The following is a 6,856-nucleotide window of genomic DNA, read 5'->3' on the forward strand; positions in this document are numbered from 1 at the left end:
GGCACATCATGTTCGACAAGGCAGGGTTTACTAGAAAAACAAGCTACACTAAGTGGGTCAAAATAATTATTACAGCCCAAAGTTTTGTCTGTGACTAAACATTGTGCAATATTGTGCCTTAGACAACAGTCAGCTGATACTTGGATTTCATCCACTATCCTCTTGCTCAATTTGTACTTTGTTTACATGAATATTCAACAACTATCTTAGTTATTTTTTCCCACATATAAACACATGAGAACAAACTAGCATCTTCTTGAATTATAGTGTGCAAAGTGTTACACAAAGCTATAAACAGTGCTGAGAGCTAAGCTAAGGAAAAGATTTATTAACTTAACTGAGCTGAAGGAGGAGGACAAATGCTCAGTGCAGCATGGATGGTGGAGAAATGCGTATAAGAAAAAGTTCAGATGTATTTTTTTTAACTGAACAAATAAAAAAAAGACCAACATTTTAACATAGAAATTATTTTTTAAAGCTTTTGGTTGCTCTTTTTACTGCCGGTGATGTTACTGACAAGATTAAATCATTGTTTCACCACAGATGTCTTCTTTTGTAAAATTTCAGAACACAACTTTCTTTCATTTCACTTTACTTAAAAAAATGCTGCCATTAAATTCATAATAAAACAATAACATCGTTTGGTGCAAACATTTAATATAATGTGTTTGTGCTACTTAAAAAAATGCAATCCATGTATTCTCTTTTTATTTACCTTTTATTTACTTCATAAGTGAAGTTCCTATTTCTGTGTTATCACTCTGTCTTTATATGTGTTTTACTGAATTACATTTATTGTGAACCAAAATAGGATCCTACAAATCTGTAATACTAAAGGAAAGAACTTATTATATTCTGTTAGCGGTTATTCAACAGATGATTTATTAATTATTTACCCTATTGTATGCATCTGAAGTGCTACAATGACTATTTTTAATGTTAAGATGATTATGTTAAACTACATATAAGCATGTTGTCATAATGTTACGTCTATTTTGGGAGGAAACTTAAATTGTAACCTGCAAAGCTCCAGTTTTGCCCAGAGCTGCAGTGTGACCAATATTTAAGCCAGACATGCACTACAGGTCTTGGGGAACAAAGACTGACAGTTTTAATTTTGTAGAGAAAAAAATATCTTGTACTTTTAGAATGAAAAAATATAAAACAAACAATTAAACAAAAGCATTTAAAGCTAAGTAAATGACAAATGCACAAATACAATGTTTAATTCCTTTATTTTTAATTCAGTCTAAGCATGCGAATGTTTTGATTCAGCATCTGCACAAAGACTGTTACATCTGGGAAAGTATGAGAAGTAATTTGGTCAGTGAGGCATTTCTAGACATCTGTTCATGCTGTTTGTGACTACCCCTCACAGACATGCAGGAAAAAAAAAAGACTTGACAAAACAGCCTTTGACCACCAATCATTTCATCTCATGCCTTTGTTCAGCTCTAAATTAGGTTAACATGGGTTCACAAAATCAAATGGAAACAAAGGTTTTTCTTGACAAAAAGTCCTGAACATCTTGTAACCAAATGGATTAGACGTACATTCCTAATCACATTCCCAATAACTAATTACATTTCTGATTTCTAAGTAGCAACAATTAACTAAACAAGTGGTAAATAAACAAACTACAGCATGTGTTTGGTAACATGTGTTTAGGTACAACTTGTCTGAGGAAAAAGACAACATTAATCAAGGCTGGAGCTTCAATTGACTCAAGAGGAAAACATGATCTTTAAATAAATATCTTTATCTTTATATATTTACACTAAACCTTCTAATTAAAAAGATAAAGAGAAAATCAATAGGAGCATCAAATTGAGAGTAAACACAAGGAAGGCTCTCTTTTTGGTCAGTTTGACCACAAGACAGGTGACATGGGCCCATAAGACACTGTACTACCTGAGGAAACCCAAACAGGCCTTATTCTCTACCAACAGTCTCACCACCTTTTGAGAAAATAATAACATCTCCTCTCCAAATGGTTCAGCAGCCCAATAAGTCACTTTCTCGTGTACTGTTATGTTTTCATCAATAACAATATACTTAACTACAATATTTAGTTTAAAGAAATAAAACCTGCCTGTAAATATGCTGATGTGGCTTTGTGTGTGTTACAGCAGATGATGGGGTTTTCATGTTGATGACGCACATGACTCAGTATGTTCTCTGTGTCAGCTCCCAAACATCCACAGATGTTGAACAAGACTTTGTAAGGCTAACACACCGAATAATTAAATCCCAAATAAGTAATGTTACCACTTTAAAATCAGTAACAACAACAGTTATTCTGTGCTTTGCGCTATGCAAACACGTCAGCATGCTTGGTTCTGTAAATAGTAAGAAAATTCAATAACACTTTGTGTCATGGCTGCAAACTTAAAAATTGTTAGATGGTATTTATGTTGTTAAATTATGCAGGACATTGCTTAGAGTTAGGGTTAAGTTTATTGCACATTTTGCCACTGTATGAAATGACAAACAAAGACCAACCTTGTGTAGTGATTAGAGCAGATGGGACCTTGCATGCTAGTCATCTTTCATTTAAAACCAGGCTGGTCACTTTGTCTTTATGTAACAAGTGAGTTTCACTTCTACCTGTAGATGCTTACAAACATAAGAAACGAAAGAAAAAAAAAACAGATCTTTTGGACATGATCTTGTCTTGTCTTGTCTTGTTTTATCCAGCAGATGATAATGATGATAATGGATTAGATTCATATAGCACATTTTTCAAGGCACTCAAAGTGCTTTACATTGAATCCATTATTCATCCACTCCTCACTCATACCTGGTGATGGTAAGCTACTTGTGTAGCCACAGCAGCCCTGGGGCAGACTAACAGAAACATGGCTGCCAATCCATGCCAACAGCCTCTCCGACCATCACCGACATTCATCCACTTTCATTCACCAGCAATGCCAACAGTCGAGGCAAGGAGGGTGAAGTGTTTGCCCAGCCAGCCATCAATCCAATTTATCAAAAGTCTTCTCACTGTGAAGAGATAATAGTGATTAAACTATTGTGGCACCATCATCTGCAGAAAAAGACAGGAATTAAACAAAATATTACAAGATTATACTTTAGATGATGAGAAGGATAACTTTTGCAGCATTTAGATAATTCTTGTAGCCACCCAGAAGCTTTTTACATGTCTGCTATATTTTTTTGTGTTGCATTGTAATATTTTCAAGACCATTAAAGTTTACCCAGATTTCCGCTTTTTTCTCAGGTTTTCAGAAGGATTGCTCTCAAGACTTATTGGTGATCAATTTAAAGTCTATATTTTCCTTTTAATTTTTTCTTTTTCATGTGTTTTAAGTTTCTGTCTAATTAAAACATCCAAGACCTTTGCATGAAAAAAAGTAACATGTTTAAATATAGGATTACTTGATCTTCATATTCATTATTTCTATGATACAATAAAGTCTTCAGCAGACAGCAAATCAGCCCAATGAATGATGGGACCTCTGTGTTTTACTGTTTGTAGGGTTGTTGTTTGCTGGTTTTATCTCAACATCTATCAACAAAATGATTCCCAGGACTTTGGTTTTGTCTGTAAAAAGGGATTTTAGGATCATAGGTGATTGTATTGAAAGCTTTGGACCTACCGTATATTTTTGAGGATAGCTTCTCTGTTGCTCTGGACAACTCTCTTGTCTACAATGTTGTAACATAACACCATAATTTATTGGTTACTTATTCTCAGAAAATTAAGCAAGACTGAGTCCCTTCTGTTTGCTCCTTTTGTTTTATTTATATGACTTTATTAACTACTGTTTTGTTACTTTTTCAGTTATATACATGTTCACATATTTAAATGATTCCTGTCATGCACTTTATAGTGCTGATAAATGGCATAGTTTTAAGACAAATGGTTGACAAACCATTGGGGACCAAGGACTCCTGATAGCAAACTTCCTTTTTCAGGCTTTATTTTAACTGACTTGAATAGTTCTTGTATCTGTGATATGTTGAAAGAGCATCATTCAGTCTTATCTGGACATTATTTGGCGCCTATGTTACCTCTTCTTTCAGAAGCTTAGATAAAACTGGATACAAAAAATAAGCAATTATAACATCTCTGAGCAAAGACCAGCCACCAAAGTTGCCAAGAGGAACTGAGTACTAAGTGACTTTTTTTTTCTTATTAGAAATGATAAAAATATTTGTCAAGCTTTTCCCAAACAGACTGCAGAGAGAGAACGGTGGCAGACAAACCAAAACAAGCCCAAGGTGCTTCAACTCCAGTTCCTGGCATTCGAGTGGGAGGAAACATTTCAAGTTTTTCTTTTTTTTTTTATTTTGTTCCAAGGACATTCTGAAACTTTGAAATCTGCTAAGATGAGGGAAAGAGTATAATAAGTTTGTTAGGTGAGTTTCAATTTGGAGATTCATCTATAGAGAAGTATGTGTTGACTTTAGAGCTAACTTCAGGAGCAGAAACGAGATGTTTGTCTGACTTTTACCTTGCATGGAGGGCAGGTTTTTACCTACAATAATCCAGTTTTCTTAACTCTAATATAATTAGCACAAGATAAAACTTTTATTCCTCAGAGTTAGCAAGATAGAGAAACAAAAGGTTTGATCCTATATCTTTGGTGCTATTTATATTTTTGGTCATCAGTTTTTATCCACCATTGTAATACAGTATATTAGTACAGGGGATCTCAGTTGGTCAAGGATTAGAGCCACTGTGACCTTTGTGTAAGTGTAAATAAAAAAAAACAATGTAATTATTAGTGAATGTTTTAAATCCTGCATTCAACTGAAACAGTATGACAACAACATAATAAATGTTGAAACTAACAAATCTGAATTTAATTAATTTATCTATTTTGCACTTATGTAATGCTTCATTCTTAACATGATCATTTTAAATTTGATGGGGAATATTTGAAAAACAATTGGGATATGGATAACAATATACTTGAAAGGTTGTGATGTTCCCCAAAATAAAATAAAATAAAATAAAATAAAATAAAATAAAATAAAATAAAATAAAATAAAATAAAATAAAATAAAACTGGGCTAAATGGGCAAATGATAAACAGTTAAATGTAGTTGGATTTCATCATAAACAACACATAATATTCATAACATGCTCTGATCATCCAGAAAAATGTGACATAGAACATACAGAAATGCAACCTCTCTCAGGGCCAGGGCACATTACCAAAGTCAGGATCAGTTATTAGTATTTTAGCTGTGGGGAAAACAAACAAACAAACAAAAAAACAAAAAAAACAAACAAACAAACAAACAAACAAAACAAAAAAAAAACAAAAAAAAACCCCAAAAAACTGAACAAACTACAATTAAAACTGTAGATATCTTTTATAATGACTGTTATCATCAATTTTGTCAAATTACTCATTTTAACAGGAAACACAAACTGTCATATTTCAGTTTGTAATCAAACTTGAAGGAAAACAATAAATTTCTCCACATTTCTTCCTGCTCTAAAACTCATTGGAGATTATCTCGCCTGTGTTTGAAATGAGTGGAGAATTAATAAATTGTATAAATCTAACTGTTGGATCCAGTCTGCCACTTTATCTGACATGCACATCAGTGGTGTTATGTCGGGATGTCAGTGCTGGTTCGGATCAGTGCCTTGTTGACCCTAAAGAGAAGAAGTAATATCAGTTTGCAGCCCCCTTCCCTTATAATATTTCATGGAAAGCAATGTAACTTCAGAGGGGTCACAGTGCAGACAGCAGAGAGCTGCACACCAAGCAGCTCACCAAAATATTCTTGAATTGAAAAACTGTGATGCAGGAACAAACAACATCCCTAAACAACATGCAATGAGAGCAGCTTTGTTTATGTCTGCTCCGCCTCCAGCTGTAACCCAGAGTTCCCTGAAATCTACTTTGTGGTCCTTATGATCTATCTCTCTTTGTTTCAGTGCTCTGCGATGCTCTTTGTTTTGTGGATCTTCCTGAAAACAATGGAAACTACACAAAGAGCCCAAAATGTCTGACATGAAATCTAAAACAAAAAGATCAACCTTTCATATCTTGAAGAGTCATACAACTGGATGTGATAAAACAGAGAAAAATATAGTGATATGACCAACTAAAATGTCTGAATTCCACAAGTGAAATATTTGGAGCAGGTATTGTTCCTTAGTTTATGATCATACACCAAGTGAGCCATACAGTTTATTTTAGACTCTGTCTTTGCAGGGTGCCACTTGAGAGGATCCATTAATACATTTCTATTTGGTTTGCAGTAGTCAAAGGATTTAAATTACAAATTTACAGCATCATTAATGCCTCATTGTTCATTATGAGGATCTGTGTTACATCTATTAAAGGGCCACTAATGCAACATGATACTGTTCTGAGAAAATGGTGTCTTTTCAAAATAATAACTCTTAGATAGCTAACAATTGTTCCTTGGTTTTAAGCTTTGTGAGAATGCATTTATCACAGAGTAAGTTGACACTTTGGACAGAGACAAGGAGAAAATGTGGAAATCCTTTTCAGTGCCACATATAAGTCAAGTGTGATGTCAGCCAGCTCAGGCTAAAAACAGTATTAGTCATGTGGTGTAAATATATTCCCTCTGTGTTATGTGTTCATATGCAGGCATATGCAAGTTACATCCCCTCCAATCCTGTGCAGCCGTGCATGCACGGGCTGAGCTGTTTGGCTCCCAGCCAGATTTGCAAGGCGAAATTTTCTCCTCCTTAATGTGACAAACATGAAAGTAGTGCTCAGGAATGTATTTTTCTTGGAGTGAACACAAGATTAGCACGTAGTATAGGTCTCTCGTAGCTGCAGAGAAGGAAAACAATGGTGGGGGTAAGCTCATGAGACAAGTAAGTTTTGACTTGAAT

The sequence above is a fragment of the Melanotaenia boesemani genome, chromosome 14, assembly GCF_017639745.1.
Source record: "Melanotaenia boesemani isolate fMelBoe1 chromosome 14, fMelBoe1.pri, whole genome shotgun sequence".
Taxonomy (NCBI): Eukaryota; Metazoa; Chordata; class Actinopteri; order Atheriniformes; family Melanotaeniidae; genus Melanotaenia; species Melanotaenia boesemani.